Source organism: Vombatus ursinus, unplaced genomic scaffold (assembly GCF_900497805.2).
Source record: "Vombatus ursinus unplaced genomic scaffold, bare-nosed wombat genome assembly UNPS02015255.1, whole genome shotgun sequence".
Classification (NCBI taxonomy): domain Eukaryota; kingdom Metazoa; phylum Chordata; class Mammalia; order Diprotodontia; family Vombatidae; genus Vombatus; species Vombatus ursinus.
In genome coordinates this window covers 8,556,763-8,576,409 of record NW_020955033.1, presented here as the reverse complement: position 1 = coordinate 8,576,409, position 19,647 = coordinate 8,556,763, and the positions used below count along the sequence as shown (strand labels likewise).

At 35.4% G+C, this 19,647-nt stretch overlaps 1 protein-coding gene and 1 long non-coding RNA gene across 5 annotated transcripts in view; one reads left to right on the top strand and one right to left on the bottom strand.

Annotated features, from left to right (window-relative positions):
- LOC114031903 overlaps positions 1-16,648 on the bottom strand; it is a 30,464-nt gene extending 13,816 nt beyond the window's left edge. The window contains exons 1-2 of the long non-coding RNA XR_003567775.1: positions 16,623-16,648; positions 12,143-12,256 (exon numbers count right to left, since the gene is read on the bottom strand). This is a non-coding gene — a long non-coding RNA (uncharacterized LOC114031903). The remainder of the gene's footprint in view (positions 1-12,142; positions 12,257-16,622) is intronic.
- Positions 1-19,647, top strand: part of LOC114031900 (DNA repair-scaffolding protein-like) — a 556,996-nt gene that overhangs the window by 470,427 nt on the left and 66,922 nt on the right. The window lies entirely within an intron of this gene.

Sequence of the window (19,647 nt, the reverse complement as noted above, 5' to 3'; positions counted from 1 at the left end):
CAGGGGTTTTTTTGGGGGGGGGGATGGTGATAGAGCTAGCTCTTACCCTAATGAGAACTGATTATTTTCAGTGTGAATATTTACGCCTTGGAAATCAGCAGATGCTATGAATCAAGGCTTGATTTATTGTGTTGTTGATTGTCTAGACTTAAGAGAGTGACAGAGAAAATGCTAGTGCAGATTGAACTTAAAAATATGTCATGGGTGCATTTTTTTTTTTGTTTTTGAGAACAAGTTGTTCTCCCCTGGTAAGGAATGTGTGTTGGTATGGGTCAATGAATTTAAAAGTTTGAGAATCATTACCTAAAATAAATGAAGTTCATTCTGTAGCTTAGCACAAAAAATCTGCTGGTTTTTAGCTATCATTTTTGATATATTAGGGCAGGTTGCATAGAACAGGTTTCACAGCAGAGCAATGAAGAAGAAAGCCATTGGAGGTCACACTGGTGTGCTCACTTCTAACCTGTCTCAGCTCCTGATTCTCTGTGTTATTTTTCTACCTTGTCGCTGTGAAAATAACTTCTCCCCAGTGGGAGGAACCCCCCCCCCCCCCGCCGCTTTTTCAGCACCCTTTTATGTATTGTCTTCACCCATTAGAATGTAAACTCTTTGAAGGCAGGGACTGCCTTTCTTTTTACTTGTATTTATATTCCCAGTGCTTAGTACAGTGCCTGGCACATAGTAAGCACTTAATAATTATCTTTCTATCACACCACAGAGACTAATAGGATAAGAGCACTAGCAGGTACTCCATAAATATAACCCACCATTAAAGTCTCTTCTTTCATTTTTCTGGTGGATCAATGTCCACAGATACTCTGATATCCCAGGCTTCTTTGGGGAATAATAGTTCTTGTATTCACATTTTGAATCTATCATGGCTAACTATTATTTGCCTTTTTGATTCAACAAATATTTAGTAAGTATATACTGTGTGCAACACGTATGCTAGGTCAAAGAGGGTGGGGATAGTAACATACAAAATTGAGATAAATAATCTCTGGCCTGATGGAATTAAAAATCTTGTAGGGAAATAAGTACCCTACTCAGATAACCATAATATGTGATTAAAGCTTTGGACATAGTTACTGAAGGCACCAAAGGATGGCCAGATAATGGGGATATGAGGTCAATGATTTGTTCCACTACAGGGTTTATAAAAGTCTCACACTAGAAACCACATATAGGTTTGGCAGTGTTTCAGATGGCAAGAAGCCAGTAATAGCCCTTCAGTACTAACTCAATCACTAGATGGCCTTTAAAGATCCTTCCAACTCTAAGATCCAATGATTCTGGATGGGTATCTCTTTAATGGCTTTTTCCATATTATACGTCTCATCTTTGACCACACAGTCATCTCAGTATCAAGCAATCTGCCTGAAATCTTGTATTGGCCATTGCTGGTCTCCACCAAAAAGATCCCCTTTTTCGGCCAGTTTCAGTGAGTGGCTACACAGACTCTCCTGAGAGATGGGAACAGTTCCAACCAGGAAAAGGCTAGGAGGATTTGTCTTTCTCTTCCAAAAACCAAGAGCCAGTTGTGGTTATTTGGGGTCCACCAAACAGTTTAAGGCACCAGGGTTTAAAAGAGTTTCTGAACTCTCAGTAGTTCACACACTGTAGTGTACCTTCTGTGCCCGAGAACTAAAAGTCTTGGCTCTGTTTGACTACAACCGGAACATCTGTGTGTTGACATCATTTCGGGCTCCTGAGCCATCCATTGTGTGTGGATCCTTCTGGAGAGAGCCTCAGGGCAGTCTCCCTCCTTTTGTAATACTCGAGCATCCTTTTTTCTGGTTAGATTTTTGATAGCTTCCAAAATATTACTAAAGCAACATAATCCACATTAGTAAAAGTCCCTCTTTTTTTCGTCTTGAAAAAATAATTTTAGTATATGTTAGCTTCTGCACCTCTTTATTTACTGCTCACCATTTGTATGCAAAGGAAAAGAAAAACAGTTCAATCTTCTGAGTCCTTTTTTCTTTCAAGGACCGTATTGATAAATAGGCAATAGATCAATGTAGAAAGCTTATTTAAAGTATGTTTGTAATTCTTTGATGCAAATGAGTCACGATGTTTTGGTTTGATTTCTCCATCAGTGACCTCTGTAGCATTAGCTAAAGTAGAAAGTAAACTTGCCTGTGTGTATCACTACTATAAACATTTAGTTGTTATATTTACTTCAGGACTGATAGTGTATCTTCCAGCATGACCAAGGAAAAGTCAAGCTCCTTTCTTCCTTTCATCCTCCTTTTAATTCCCTACTGAGACAGCAACAGTGGCACAGTAGAAATAATACCAGCTCTGCCATCTGTCTTCCAGTCTCATCATTCAACTGAAACTGTTCAATCCTAATTCATTAATGATCTCCCAATTGTGAAATTTAATGGTTTTTTCTCAGTTATCATTCTTCTTGACCTCTCTGCAGCTTCTGATATTGTCAAACACCTTCTGCTTGATAATCTCTTCCTTCTAAACTTTGAGACACTGCTCTTTCTTGTTTTTCCTCCTACTGTCAGAACCGTTCTTTCTCAGTCTTCTTTACTGGATCTTTGTTTAGATTATTCTCATTAACCATGGGTGTCCCCCACGGCTCTAGCCTAGGTCTTCATCTCTTCTTGTTCTATTCTATTTCCAGCTCCCATGGATTCTACCATCATCTCTATGCAGATAATGATCATGTTGATTTTTCCCAATTCTGACCTCCAGTTTTGCATTTCCAGTTGCCTATTAGACATCTCAAACTGGATGTCCCACTGTTGTTCAGTCATTTTAGTCATGTCTGATTTGTGAGCCATTTTGGGGTTTTCTTATTACAGATACTGGGATGGTTTTCCATTTCCTTCTCCAACTCATTTTACAGATGAGGAAACTGAGGCAAGCAGGGTTAAATGAGGGGAAGCTAGGTGGTGAAATGGATAGAGTTCCAGGCCTGGAGCCAGGAAGGCTCATCTTCCTGAGTTCAAATCTGGCCTCAGACACTTACTTGGTATGTGACCCGGGGAAAATCACTTAATCCTCCTCATCTCTAACCCCTGGCTTACCTGGCTTCTTTCATACTTCTCCCAAAGTCTCATCTTCTACAAGAAGCCTTTCATGATTCCTCTTAATGCTAGTACTTTCCATCTCTTTACTACCTCCCATTTATTCTGTGTATAGCTCGTTTGCACAAAGTTATTTGCATATTGTCTCCTCCATAAGAATGTCAGCTTCTTGAGGGCAGGGACTATTTTTACCTTTCTTTATAACCACAGGGCTTAGTACCCTGCCTGACCAGTAGTAGTTGCTTAATAAGTGGTAGTTGACCGACTGGAGCCAGAGGGCTTGGGTTCATATGGTACCTCTGATGCTTGCTTACTACCTGTGTGACCATGGGCAAGTCTCTTGACTTACCTGGGCCTCAGTTTTCTCATATATAAATTATGGAGTTTGTATTAGATAGCCCTTGAAACCCCTTCTATTTATAGTTCTATGCTCCTGTGTTCTTTTAAGTGAGAAAAATGGAAAAACAGGAAACAAAAAGATAACAAAAGCAAACACTATACAAGGTGCTATATTGACTCCAGTAAAAATTCTGAAAACATGGCAGAGTGAAAAGACACAAGACAATCCAATAAATGCCCTATTATTCTCATAAAAAATAATAGTAGAAACATCAAAAAGAAATTAAATTGCTAGAAATTCTCATAGGTAAAGTAAGACTCATTAGAAAGATAATAGACCAAAGCAAAAAAGAGCCCTGATACAGTATTTTTAAAATTATGAAATTAGAGAAACAAAGGAAAACATTAGAAAAAAGCATTTTTAAAACAATATAAAAAGTAGACAGAGGGAAACAAATCCTGAGAGACAATAAGGAAGATAGAAAATCAGTCCCTCCCCCCCAAAAAAATAACAAACAGAAGAATAGATAAAGCACACCTCAAAAATCCAGGGAAGAATTAAAGAATCTTGAGAGGAGATGATGACAAAACTTCAGCAGAAAGGAAAATAGGATAGGGAAATAAAAAACATTAGTTAACCTCAGCCAAAAACATGTTTAGCACACTAGAAGTCAGAGAGGCAGCTTAAATGCAGTTGAAATGGAACAACAAACTCAGAAAATAATTCAACTGGAAAAATATTTGGAAGTAATGCAGATGAAGAAAGTGACAAATTTGGAGGACAGATGAAGGAAAGGAAACCTCAACGTTGTTGGGATCCTGGAAAATGTCAAAGAAGAAAAGTATCTGATCACATGTTTTAAGAAATTGTACAAGAAAACTTCTGAGCAATAGGAAACAAATGACATTCTACAAATAAAAAGAGAAGCCATCAATGATAAATTCATCCAGACATAGCACTATCAAACTTCAAAATTATAGTTACAAAGTATCTTTCAAGCAGCCAAAAGAAAAACATCACACACCAAGAAAAGCCAATAAGGGTCCTGTGAGATTTTTCAACAGAAAACCAGAAGTGATCAAAGGATTTGAAGCATTACATTTTTAAAAATCTAAAACATGACTTTCAACCCCTGAAACTAATACCTGAGTTTCCCAGCAAATCTAATCATAATTTAGAAACAAACAAAAAATGGACATTTTAAGACCAAAATTACCAGGACCTCAAAGAATTAATGGAGCAAAAATGATACTTTAAAAGAACCTTTGCAAGTGAGCTGCAGAAACACCTCGACTAGCGAGTACCTGGAAAAAGAAATAGCCTTCACCTCTGATTAGCTCAGCTGGTATGGCAGTAAGATTGCGGGACTTGGAACCAAGAGTCTTGATTTCAGCTCCCACTTTAGACACTAGCTGTCGGATCATAGTCAAGTCACTTATCTTTCAGGATCTTAGTTTCCTCCTCTTTAAAAGACAAATAATAATGCTTGCACTAGCTGTCTCGTAGGCTTCTTATGAGGGGAGCAATTAGTCAACAATCATTTATTAAGCACCTTCTGTATGCCAGGGACATTGCTACGCACTGAGGATAAAAAAGCAAAAGTTTTTATCGGTAAGGACTTTACATTCTATCAGTGGAAACTGTCTAAATATCTCTGTCTCTATAGTTTTTTATCTGTATTATTATTATTCTAGCTGCATTATTGCTACCCATAACAATTAATGCACATATGTTACATTTGTGTACATATATTATACATATTATGTACACATATGCTTTTATATATTATAATCTATAACATTAGATAATATAATTATATATAAATATTATAAATATAACATACAATATGTAATATATTGTGCACATGTATATTGTATAATATAGGTTATACATAGTTTTTTACTTTGTATGTATATGTATAGACTTATATACATGTGTACATCTGTTCACATCATATACATATACATTGTGTACAGATACATGCATCATATACATATGTACATCCTATATACACATATAAATGCATCATATATACATCACATATATACATAATACACTCTGTGTGTATGTATGTGTTTGAAAGATCAATACAAGGTCAGGGAATAGGTACTAGAAGCTGAGGAAATCAGGAAAGACTTCACGTAGAAGCTGACATTTAAGCTCAGTCTTGAAGGAGATTAGCAATTCTCAATGGTAGAGGTGAGAGAGGAGTGCTGTGCAGGCATGGGGTGTGTCAAGGCACAAAGAGGGGAAATAGAGGGCCATGTATTTAGAACAGTAAATAGGACAGTTAAACTAGAATGTAGGCAATGAGAAGGGTAGTAATAATTAATACAACTAAAAAGGGAGATTGGGACCAGGGTGAAAGGCTTTAAATTCTAAGCAGAGTTTATATTTGATTGTTGAGGTAACAGGAAAACACTGAAATTTATTGCGGAGAATGACAGAAGGTTGGACCTGCATTTCAGAAGATAACTCTTTAAAAAAAAAAAATCATCCTGTTATGTTGTGTAAAAGATTAATTAGTGTGGGAAGAGAATTGAGGCAGAGAGACTATTGCAGTACTCCAGGTGAGAGGAGATAAGGACCTGAACTCATGTTGTCACTGGGGACAGATATGGGAAATGCTTTGGAGGTAGAAACTTTATAAACCTTAGCATGAAATATAAATGTCAGTTATTATTATTGTTCTTAAGGTAAAAGCCCCTATGAGATTACAAAATAACTACAATATTGGCTTGGTTAAATTAGTGAATGATAAAATTGGCCTTGAAAAACATGCTGGCAAACAATTCTTTTAAGAATTCTTTGAAGAAGTAGGAGTATAGAAACAAAAAAGCATTATAGATTAATAACAAAAAGGAAATACAAGTAAATGAGGGTAGAATGGAAAGGTAGCAGTGATAGTTCCAAAGGGAAAGTTCATGAATTCTTTCAGGATAAACAGCACAAAAATATAGGAATTCTGCATAATATTATTCATTATTTGGTCTAATGATAGAAAACAGTAAAATTAGAAAGATCATATTCCCTCCTGAAATAAAACAATAACAACTTAACATAGAATTATAGAAGAAAGGCATTGCTATATAGTGTAAAGAATATTGGATTTTGGAATCAGAGAGCTTGGGTTTCAATAATAGCTCTGCTACTTAGTACCAGTCACAATCTCTCTGGTACCATTTTCCATCTTTAAAATGGGGGTAATAATAGCAGCAATCTCATAGAGTTGTTATGAGGATCAAATTTATGTGTGTGTATATATAGATAGATAGATAGATAGATAGATACATGTGTGCTTATGTGGGTATGTATACATATGTATATACGCATGTATATCTTGATTGATATATAATGGCTTTATAAGCCTTGAAACACTATATACAAATATGAGCTATTACTGTTGTTATTTTTATCACTATTAATTATTAATGCGACTGTGGGCAAATTGCTTCATTTCTCTCAGCATCTCTTTCCTCGTCTTTAGAATTATGGAGTAGGATCTAGTGATTTCTGATGTACCTTCAAGCTCTAAGTCCTGTGAACTACTGTCAAAATTTAAGACTATTAACTTAAATGTTAACAGATTGAACACCCGTTCACCCTCCCACCCCCAAGGAATTCTAGAATGGATTAAAAAACAGAATGTATGAACAACAGAACATGTTGTCTACAGCAAAGACAATTATACAAAATGATCACAGGGCTTTAAAGTGAAAGGGTGGATTAAAATATATTATGTTACAGCTAGCTCAAGAAAATCTGAATTTACAGTGTTTATAACTCAGAGAGTTGAATTCAAACCAGTAAGAATTAATAGAGATAAACAAGGAAATGTTTAGGGCACTCCTGATAATGAGCACATGTTAATTTTAAACATACATGTACCAAATAATATAGCCACTAAGTTGATAAAGGAAGAGTTCACATTCTTACTAACAGAAATAGTTAAATAATTAGTCATAGGAGATTAGTTGTAGGGGGATAAAACAATCCATTCTCAGAACATGATAAATCAAAGAAAAAAATAAATTGGAGGGAAGTTGCATTTTTCAGCCTTGTTGAAATTAATTTAATAACAATGTGATGAAAATTTAAAGGGGAAAATAAGAAATAAATATTTTAAACATATAGGAAACACAGGAATTCAACATGTTCTTAGTGACAGAGAAGTCTTAGATAAATTTAGAAGGGCAGAAATGTAAAATGCTAAATGTGTAGACCTTCGTAACAAGAAAATGAGAAACCAGCAATGATAATGTGATCAAGATGGAAATTAGTTGGGGTTTAGGTTGTAACATTGTGTCATAAGTTAGGTCCTGTTATGATGATTTTTCTGATTTCTGATATTTCTGATAGCTGAACTCTCTTAGATTTCATGTTATAGAAAACATGTTATAGTGATGCCATAGTGTTAATGAAATGAAAACATAGTTAACATAAAACAACTCTCATTACACATCCCTTGCATGTGTAAGAATGAGGTTCTCTAAAGAGAGCATTACTTTGCATATTTTTAACATGAGGGCTCATGAGTGGTTGAGTTGTTAGTTTTTTCTGTTATAGCACTTCATGTCCTCTTACTCTGCTCACCAGCTGTGTTTACTTTTTCTTTAGAAATGTAGTTTTTCAAGTTTATCTGCCTTTTCTCTGTTAAAGTTCTTCTTAAGACTAACTAGCTCTTCTAATGCAATAACAGTAAAGTGTTAACTATGTTAGTGAATTTTTGGGTGTTAGAATATAACATTAATATTTGGGCCTACTTCTTGTAGGAAAATTTGTCCAGAAAATATTGGTATTTTTGTATGTATTTCTGTTATTTATTCATAGACATGTCACAAAAAGTTATTTCAAAGTTGTATTTTTTAAGCCTTAGTAGATCCAGAAACAAACCTAAATCCCCCAGTAATATTTGACCTGTCACTGAACTGTTTCTTGATAGTTTATTAATAAATTAACATTATTTTTCTTTTTGACTGGCCTAAAATTCTAGATCAAGCTACTTATAACAACTAGTCAGTTAAGTCAATTTTATTATTTGAGTATTGAGTAGAACAACAGCAAAGGGATGATTGAGTACCTGATTTTATTTTCACTTTTTAATGGACTATGTTCATTGATAGGATTTGTCATAGAATGTCTATTGTTTCAGACTTTAAGAACTGTTTTGTCATCAGTTCTGAGAGAGAGAGAGAGAAAGAAAGAATGAAGAGAGATGAGGAGAGAAGAGAAGAGGAGAAGGGAGGAGAGGAGAGGAGAAGAGAGCTGGAAGAAAGATTTTGGGGTTCTATGACCTTCATGTAGCAGTTCTGCTCCCTTTTTTTTCATTGTGCTCTGTCTTCTACTTCTTTAAACTCTTCATCCCTGCCCCATTCATCTTTTTTTTCCCTTAGTCTCTTTTTATAAACCTCTTTATTGTATTAATTGACCTAAAGTATCTTTTTGGTGTTTTGTCTCCTATTTCCAAACTGAAAGATGGGATAGAAGTTAGAATCAGAGTTAGTGTTATGGATGGAGTTCAATGGAACATATGTAAGATAAGTCTTATTTACACTAAACAGCTTCAAGGTTAAATTAGTATCTATAAGTGAAAGAATGCTACTGTTTAGAATTTAATCTGAATATAAAAATTAAATTAGTGTAGCAAAAAGTCTTGCCTTACTCTCCTAGAGCTAGGGTGGGCACATCTCCCCTTAGGGTTCTAGCTAGGGATATCCCTGGAGGCTTGAAGGTATTGCTTCTCTAGTGCTATCAACTCAAGTCCCTATTCCAATGTGTTCACACTTTCCCCACTATTAGCCATCAGTTGCTGGCACCCCAGTTCCATTTAACTACTTAACACCAATCCTCTTTTAGAAAGGATATTTATTTCCAAGTGACAGCTAGGTGGTGCAGTGGATAGAGCACCAGGCCTGGAATCAGGAAGACTCATTTTCATGAGTTCAAATCTGGCCCCAGACACTTACTAGCTATGTGACCCTGGACAAGTCACTTAACTCTGTTTGCCTTAGTTCGTCATCTGTAAAAGGATCTGGAGAAGAAAATGACAAACCACTGCAGCATCTTTGCCAAGAAAACCCCAAATGGGGTCATAAAGAGTCACATGTGACTGAACAACAACAATTTACTTCAAGATTCAGGAAGAACACAAGTACAAACATTTCCTCACAATACTTCAGGGGCACATTCTTCCTTGTACCACCTAGGTCTTTGGAGAGAATGAGCTCAAACTTAACAGTTTCTATCTAGCATGGGTTCCACCAATCTCACATCCAAAGGAGGCACCTCTGTTACTGCCTTACTGGATCTTGCAAACTAGTGTTCAAAACTTGGTACAGACTTTTCTCCTGGACTTCCTGGTACCTCACTCTCCTGATTGTTTGAAACTCATAAGATTGTAGCCTCCAATCTCTTTCACCTAAAATGAAAGAGCAAATGCCAAACACCAAGGCAAAGGCGAAAAAAAAAAACCAAACCCAAAAAACAAGGCCTTTATTCAGGGGCCACCTATTGGCTTCAAATGGGAAGGCCTGAAGCCTGTCCCTTTACAGAATTGTCTCTTACCCTATTGACTCCAAACTGGAAGAGAAGGTAGAACAAGAGAAGGTAGAAAATCAGCCTTCATACCTTTTGAATATGCCTCTATCTCTGGCTCTGCAGCTACAAGCCAGAGAAGCTTCTATTCACCAAGGGGTTAGGAAAGTGGAATCTGAGTTACAGAATGTAACTTCCACCCCCTTAAAGTCTGCATGGGATTTGTTGTCAGTCAAGCATTCTGCACTTAAGGACTCTTGGCATAATTCTGGCGCAGGGTAAAAGGTGGCCAATCTCCTGTTACTCTAATTAGGCGACTCAACAGTCCTCTGTTTTAAATAGTAAAACTTGGAGGGATAATACATCTGTACCTCCCATGTCTCTGTGATGCCTTAAAAAAATCTGAAACGTTCATTTAACATTCCTAAATAGTTTCTCAACATCAACATTCCCTACAGACTCAGATAACCACCCTTTGCATCCTTCCTTCATCTTAGATGCAGATATGTATTTTAAAGACTGTATTCTTTTTGTTGGAGTTGGAGAACAGAGCTTGACTTTTTTATATATTATGTATATTAAGATGGATCTGTGAGTTCCCATGTAAAGAAACTCCCTCTACCCATGTAGACTGGCATCTTGTCTTCAAGTGATAATCTTGGAGCAGTGGGAAGTTAAATGTCACACAGTTAGTATGGATCAGAGGCAGGATTTGAACCCTGGGTTTTCCTGGCTTTGAGGCCAGCTTTCTAACCACCACATCATAGCCACCTCTATGTATTATTACAATAAGTTAAAAATCTAAATGTGAGTTTCTATACCATCTGAGTGATGAATTTGAGCTTCTTCAGTCAGACAGCCTGCGGGCATGCATCCTAGATTTCATAAAGTAGCAACGTGTTTTTCAGTCTGTGCTTTAAAGTCATCCTGCCAAAAGCCACCCCAAGTGGAGCAACAGAGAAGACGTATCAGGCCTGTTCCAGATGTCCCTGGCATAGACCATATGCTGTCATTCTTTCTCCATGTGTGACCACACTGCTTCCCTTCCCCCTCTTCACATTCTCCAAAGCTATTGATTTCTAGATCACAGTTGAAAGGATCAGATGAAATCGTGACTGAATGTGGTGTGAAACGTGGCTTTCCCCTTAAATGATCACTAGTTAATTTGACCTACTTTTCTGAGCACTTTAAAGGAATCTGCCCAATGTAGAGACCAGGCTGCAAAAACTGTCAACTTCAGAACTCCCAATAGAGAAAGTAAAGATTTCATCCGGCCTCCTCCCCATCTGCCTTGCCTTCCCACGGCTACCCACCAAATGTGAAAGATAATCATTTTAGGATTTTTAGTTAAAAACTTTTATTTTCCAAATATCTACCCAGAAACTCATTCTGATTGAGTGGTTTTGTCAGATTTGTAATTATTACATTGACATCATAACTCATTTCTGTGAGTACTTTCTAAGTGGAGGCTCAAGTCCTTTGTAAAAAAAAAAAAATTCTCTTTTAATTAAATATTTTTTTCCCAGATGGTAAAGCCTCTTTGGAAAACAGAATGTTAAATTTAAGACAGTGTTTACTGTCAGTTATCTTGCTTATTGTTATTTGACGCTTCTTTTAAAGGGATGACTTTTTTAAAAGAATGCATTTCCTGTGTAACAAAATGAAACCTCATGCAGAAGTGAAGTGGGGCTCTTTTCATGAAGAGTCAAGAGTGGACTGTGGTGGGAAGAACAATAAACTTTCCTTCTGCCAAAAGTTAGCTACAGCAGAAAAGGTTGGATTCATTTAAATGGTTATGTGGGCTGCCTAAGACCGAAATCTTGTTCACAAAACAACAGCAACTACTTAAGCCATGTCTATTTTTTTAAATGAGAAAAAAAAAACAATACTTGTGAGAATACCCAGTTTAATGTTATAGGAAATCTGCTTTTAAATATAAATATTTAATCCATAGTCACTATTGTAAGTTGCAAGTAGCCAATGATGCCTCCCAAATAAAGCTAATTGGTTCCAGGCAAAATCTTTTTAAGGCTTTTCCTATTGTAGAATACCCATTTACAATTCACTATTAATTTGTTATGTTGTACTTACATTGTGTTTGTTATTAAAAGCCATGTAATGTGTGATTTGAGTTACTTATCATTGTAATTATTTTGCATTTTTTACATTATGTTATTTTGGTAAATCAAACTCAGAAATGAAAATCAAGAGAATTAATTCATACCTCAATGAAAAGAATACTGGGTTTGGAGTCAGGATCTGGGCTTAAATTCTGGTCTTGTGTCATTTTCTACCCATGTGACCTTGGGCAGATCACTTTGGGCCTCTGTTTCCCCATCTGTAAAATGAGAGAGTTAGACTGGATGACCTCTCAGGTCCTTTAAATCCATGTCCTATATATTATTAATAGCGATCTCTTCTTTTGGGGTCCAGATCTATAATTTCACAGGGAACTCCTCACAAGGAAATTCCTTCTCCTAATGCAGATTGTCAGCTATTCTGCAACTTCTAGCCTTGGTGTTTTCTGGAGCACTAAGGAGTTACTCATCCAGAATCATGTAACAGGTAATTATCAGTGGCAAGACTTGAATTCAGGTTTTCTTGACTTTGAGCCAGTCTCTCTAACCTCTATTACCCCACCTTTCCTCTCCTGGTTCTAGCATAAAGATTACAAGCTCCTTTAAGAAAGCCACCAAAATCATGTGTGGATTAGGTTTTTAAACTAGCCTGCCATAGGTTGGGGATTCTTTTCTTTCTTTAAAAAACAAACAAACAACAACAAAAAAAAAAACATTGTCATAACTGGATTCTTTATACTCTTGATCTTGATCATGGCTTTATTGAATAATAAAGTTGCTGTTTCTCTTCTTAATTAGACTTTTCTGAACTTTTAGTACAAGAAAAATTCCATTTCCTAATGGTTGGTGGTGGAGAAATCTTAAGTTTTGGAAGAGCCACTGGGCCCACTCAGTATTTGTCAATCTGTGATGAGTAGCTCACCCATCCTCATTTTCCTTCAGCATCAGGAAAAAAAGGAAAGTAACCAGCTTATTTTTTTGTTTATTCCTTCCTCCCATGTAACTGAAATCATATGATTATAAAAGCTAGCCAATCATTCTCATTCCTTCTAGGATGGTTTTGGGTGGAAACTTTAATTCTCAAAGGATATTACTTGAAAAAGTAGTTATTTAAGGGTAGATTTTCCTAAGCATATGACAGCTTTTATTTTTCTCCCTTTTTGTCCTTGCTTTTCTACCTGTTTTTTAGTCTAACTGTGCTGGAAATTTCTTTACCATTTCATCCTGTTCTTGTCCAAATGCATTTTCTCCCCCACACTCCCCAGGCCTTTTTTTGTGTCACAAGCACCTTAACAGTCTAGTGAAACCCATGGACTCCTTGGAATGTTTTTAAATTCACAAAATAAAGCATATAGGATTACAAAGGAAACCAATTATATTGAAATGCAGTATATATAACATGTGTGTGTGTGTGAATATAATATGTATATATATACACATATATGTGTGTGTGTATATATATATACATATATATATTAAAGTTCATAGACCCTCCCCACCCCCACATTAAAAATCTGTACCATAGACAGAGAAGCAGGGTAAGCTCTACATGTGTGATAGACAGATGGCTGCCAATATATAATTTATTATCCATGTTACTAAATCCTTCAAGAGTTTTTGCTATGTTTATGATGTTGTTTGGGAATGTCTTCTTATGTTTCCCCCTCTGCTTCTTTTACTCCAAATTTTTTTTAATTGCAACAGAAATTATCTGCGGTTTACTCATTATATTTCTTGTAATAATAAGAGGTTTGCTTAGAACATTGAGAGAGGTCCAGTGACTTGCCCTGGTCACAAAACCAGTACATTTCAGAGAAAGTACTTGACCCCAAGTCTTCCTTGATTCCAAAGAGGATTCTTTATCCACTACACTAAACAACTTATTACCAAAATGGTATATAGATCATTTAAACTACTCTATGTGTATATTTATCATTTAGCTAGTTACCAGTATTTTAATTTTGATGTTAAATAAGCCTTTTAAAATTTGATTTAATACAAATCTATATTTGTTTGTACTGTAGTTCGAGGAAGAAGCATAGTTGTTCTCAGGTCCTTATTTTAAAAATGCTTGTCAAATGAACAAGAGGTTGTTTTTGTTTGTTCTTTGTTTTTGAAGAAGACCAGTGACATAACAGGGTGATGTCTTGACTTGAGGATGAATTGGATTGAAGTGAGGCAGAGTTGCCAAAACCATCCCCCTCACTCCCTCTTCCCAAGTCATTGAAATCCGGTGGCAAACAAAAGTCAGGATGACTGGTGATGGCCTGGGATGCGGTGATTTACCTTGGTGTCTTCAATGTCTAACCAAGCTGCCTTCATGGCCATTGGAACAAATTGTTCTTATCCACCCATTCTTCTAGGAGAAGTCTTCACATGCTTGAAGTAGACATCCTCTTAACTCACCAATGGGTTTGAGGGCTTTGTTTGGTTACCCTCAACCTGATTTAGCCCTTCTGCCAAAATGGTATCATCAGGATGTGGCCATTGCACGTGCTACAGCTTCTTGGAGCTGCATGTAAGGGTTGGGTGAATCAGGTCAGCACCAAAGGTGGATGAGCAGCCCTGAAAAAGACCCTCACAGCAGAGGCGCTAGTCCTCCCTGAATAGCCCAGCCTCCCAACAAGTGACTGTAGCATGATGAATGAAATGACCATAAAACAAAACCAAGCATTTTTGCACAGTCACATTGAGGGCAGATTTTCAAGAAGTTTTTAAGTATGGAATATTTTATGAATTTTGAGAGCATTCTGAGTCCTGAATGATTGTGAATGCCTATAACTCCTAATTCTATTTTTAAGGAGGTTTTTTTTTAATATATAAGAAAGAATTTTTTAATAGGAAAGTACTTTCCTTTCAAAGTCACAAAATAGTAGCATTTATACTATAGAATTTCCAATTTACTATGTCATGGTCTTTTTCTTTTTTTTTTTTTTGGCAATCAGGGTTAAGTGACTTGCCCAGGGTCACACAGCCAGTAAGTGTCAAGTGTTTGGTCTGAGGCCGGATTTGAAGTCAGGTCCTTCTGACTTCAGGGCTGGTGTTCTATCCACTGTACCACCAAGCTGCCCCCTATCATGGACTTTTTAAAATACGGAATGAGGGGCAGCTAGGTGGTGCAGTAGATAGAGCACCAGCCCTGGAGTCAGGAGGACCTGACTTCAAATCCGGCCTCAGATACATAATGCTCACTAGCTGTGTGACTCTGGGCAAGTTATTTAACCCCAATTGCCTCACCAAAACAAACAAGCAAACAAAAAATAAAATAAAATATGGAATGAGGTTGAAGTGGTCCAAGTTCTTCTGAAACAAAATTTTTAGGATATCATTTGGATTTAGACTTGAGAAAAAGAGTATACTTAGCCCTGCCAAAATGCAATTTCTACTTTGTAAATAAATGAGAATTAAGTGTGTAGAGGCATTTGATTGTATCTGATTATAAAATCTAGATTATCAAGAGAAATTTGCCTCTGAGCACTTCATATTTAGTTTGTAACTCCTTTTTCCCTTCCTGATGTTGGGTCCTTCAGCTAAAATCAATGTGCATATATTAGATATGCTTTATAAAGTCAATGAACATATATAGAATATATTTATATATCCTTAATGTATTAGCAGTACTTAATATATTTAGCACACTTTAATGGTAGCAAAGAATTGGAAAGAACGGGGTAGTGCCCATTGATTGGGAAATGGCCAAATAAGTCGTAGTATGTGAATATAACAAAATACTGTTGGGCCATAAAAAATAATGAAAATGAAGAATCAAAGAACTGTGTGAAAGACTACAGTATGAAGATAGAACAACTAGGAGAACAGTTTACACAATGGTAACATAATGGAAAACAAATTTGAAAGACATCAATAAAATTTACCATTTTGACTTCAGATGATTGATGGTAAGATGTCTCAGCAGGGAGGTAATTGTGAGTGTGGAAAGATGCATATATTGTCAGACATATATTGTCAATGTGTTGGTTTGTGTTTCTTTGATGTATTTCTTTGCTACAAGAGAGAGTTTTATTGGTGGAGAGATAGGCATTGGGAAGTAAAAGTGATGTTAAAAAAAAGGAATAAATCTTCATTTGCCAAATCCATTGTTTCTTCCTAAAAGGAGTCTTAGACCTTGCTGTAACTAAGTATCTATGCTTAGGTCTTAACAACACTATAAATGATTCACTGACATGAGTGAACTTCATATTGTTCAAGTATAAACGTTCCTATAAATAATGCAGTGGGATGTGATGTTCGGTCCTCCGTTGGTTTCTATGACAATGTATTTTCCTCCTACCTCTTTCACCATTCCCTTATTTTCTTCGCTGGCTCTTTTCTGGCCTTTTCATGTTAGTTCTCTCCACCTTGATCATATGATGTTTGATCATTGCTTGAATTATCATGAATGACTCCCAGATCTATGCCTCTAAACTTATCCTCACTCCTAAACTCTAAACAGATATTTTCCAACTATCTCCTATCTATAGAAGTATGTCTCACCAGTCACTCATTCATTCATGTCCAGAACTAAATTTATTTTTCTCCAAAAACATATTCCACTTTATGACTTCCATATTTTTAATTATGGCACCATTTGTTTAGTCATCACATGTTCAAAATATCGGGATTTACCTTTGATTCTTTCTTCCTTATTGGCCATATCTGAAACAACAAAATGTTAAAACAGTAAATGATTCCATTGTAACACATAGTATTTGTCTGTTCAGTATGATTTTAAGATTTATAGTATAAATACAACTCAAAAAGTTGTACCTTCTGACTATAGTAATATCTAGTTTTTTATTACCCACCAGCGACAAATCCTGCTACTGAAAACCTTTGAGATCTGAGAGTGTATTGAAGAAACTTCAGCAGAACTTACTCAGAAAAGTAAAGCAGTGACACCTCAAGAAAAATTCATGTCCTCTAGCTTACTCAATGATGTTTATTAATTTTTTCTCATTTATTTTTATAGGGATTTGTAAATATTTCAGTGGTAATTTATGGGCTAGCAAAAATATCATAGCCACTTTAGTTAAGGTCGAAGTTTTTATTTCTATTTTTTGTGGTTGTTCAATTGTTGCAGTTTTCTTTGCAAAGATACTGAGATGGTTTGCCATTTCTTTCTGCAGGTCATTTTAGAGATGAGGAAACTGAGACAGATAGGGTTAAGAGATTTGCCCAGGGTCACTTAGCTAGTAAGTATCTGAGGCCAGATTTGAACTCAGGTCTAGAGAAGGAAATGGCAAACCACTCTTTGTCTTTTCCTTTCTCACTATGGGGTTGACCCTCTATCCACTATGCCATGCTCTTACTGTTCAATGTATAAGACATGTCAAACTGATAACTCCTTAAAGATAATGAAAGTAGATCTAGTGTTAGTCCAATTCTTTCACAGATAAAAAAATTAGTTTCTAACAAAAATTAATAACATAGGGGCAGCTAGGTGGCGCAGTGGACAGAACACCCACCCTGAAGTCAGGAGGACCTGAGTTCAAACCTGGCCTCAGACCAAACACTTGACATTTACTAGCTGTGTGACCCTGGGCAAGTCACTTAACCCCAATTGCCCCCCCCAAAATTTTTAAAACATAGAAAATTTGGTGGAAAATTTGATTAAATGAATGGAATCAGTGGGAAACAAACTCTCAAGCTGGAAGCAAATCACTAGAATATGAAACAGAACAAGTTTAACTCAACTATTGAAAAAATTTAAACTGACAAGCAAAGATTACAGAACAAGATGATAAGACGTAATCTGAGAGTTATCAGATTATCAAAAAATTTCAAAGAAACAAAAGTCTAAGCACTGGTTTTTTGTTTTGTTTTGTTTTGTTTTCACAGAAAATCCCTCAAGAAACTTTCCCAGAAATAGTGAGATTTAGGAACAAAGTAAAGATCAATGTAAGCTACTAGATGCCCTCAGAAAGAAATGTCATATACAACTTACCCAGACACATTGTTATCAAATTCCAGAGCTTTTTCAATATTATCTATAGAAACTCAAGAAAAGCATTGTACCATTATGACAAAGATTATAGTCACACATGATACAGAAAAAACCCCACAAATTTAATAATTGTTACTGAATGTTATGATTTAAGTTCACCGCATATTGCGGAAAGGATTTTAAAGAATGCAATATTCAATATTATATTGGCTACAGAAAATATACCCAAGACAAAAAGACACTTATAGTTTTAAAATGAGAGACTGGGGGAAAATTTTTAACATGCATCAGCCACCTCTTGAAAATTTAGAGTTACAGTCATAATTTTGAATAAAGCTTAAGTGAAATTTTAAATCATTGAGAAATAAACATGGAAAATATCATAATGAAAGAACCATTAACAGCAAAATATATATACATATATATATCATTCTAAATATACAACTAATGACAGAATAACATTTTTAAAGGAGAAGTTAACTAAACTACCAAAGGATCTAAATAGAAAAACACTAAGCAGATGTCAAGACTCTTTGTGACCCCCTTATGAAGTTTTCTTGGCAAAGACACTGAAGTGGTTTGCCATTTCCTTCTCCAGTGAATTAAAGTACACAAAGGTTAAGTTACTTACCCAGGATCACATAGCTTGTAAGTTTCAGAGGCTGCATTTGAACTCAGGTCTTGCTGGCTTTAGGCCCAGGGCTCTATCTACTGAGCAACCTAATTGCCTATATATAGAATACAATAAGTCAAACAAAAATGTAAATAAAAAAGGAGTTACTGAAAAATTTGAAGAAACAATCCTAGAAATACAGATCTGATAACTATAGGAAGAGAATTAAATTTACTTTTTATTCAAATGTGAATAGTACAACAAAAATTATCTGCATTTTAAGACATAAGAGAACTTATAAACAAACATAGAAAACTAAATATTTCAATCAATAGAAGAAATGTGATTTTTAAAACAATGAAAACCAAAAGGCAGACTAAAATAAATTTCTTCAGAATAATTGAGTTTAAAAAAAGATACAATAAAATTATATTAAAGATGATGACAATAGTACAACATTGCAAAAATGTATGGGATTCAGCTAAAGTAGTTCTTAGAGAGAAAATTATTTCCCTGATTGCTTTTATTAAGAAAAGAGAAGAAAAAAAGATTAAGCTAAATGTGCAGCTTAAAAAAAAACTCCAGACTAACAAATTAATACATCAAAAATAAGTTCAAAGAAAAAATTCATAAAATCAAAGGACAAATTAATAGTGCTGAAAGTAAAAACAATTAATAAATACTTAATAAGCAAAACATGAGGGGTATGGATTTTTAAGCCCTATAAAATGATAAACCATTAACTCATCTAAACAGAAAGAAAGAGCAAAACCATAAATATAACAGCAGCAACAATAATAAAAACAATGATGATAATAAACCATATTATTTTGTTAGTAAATAAAGAAAAGGTCTTTGGTAAAATACAACACCTTTTTATTTCAAGAACATTAAAAAGAATAAGGGTAGAATAATTTTCCCTTAAAAACAATAGAAAGCATTTGTCTTCTCTTGAACCCAAGAACCAGTGTTATATATAATGAGAAAATTTTAGCACTTTTCCAGCTCAGAACAGGGATTAAGAATGTTTATTCAGCAAATAGAAGTGAATTGCTTTAACCTTTTCAGGATGAAATACCTAATTATGGAAAAAA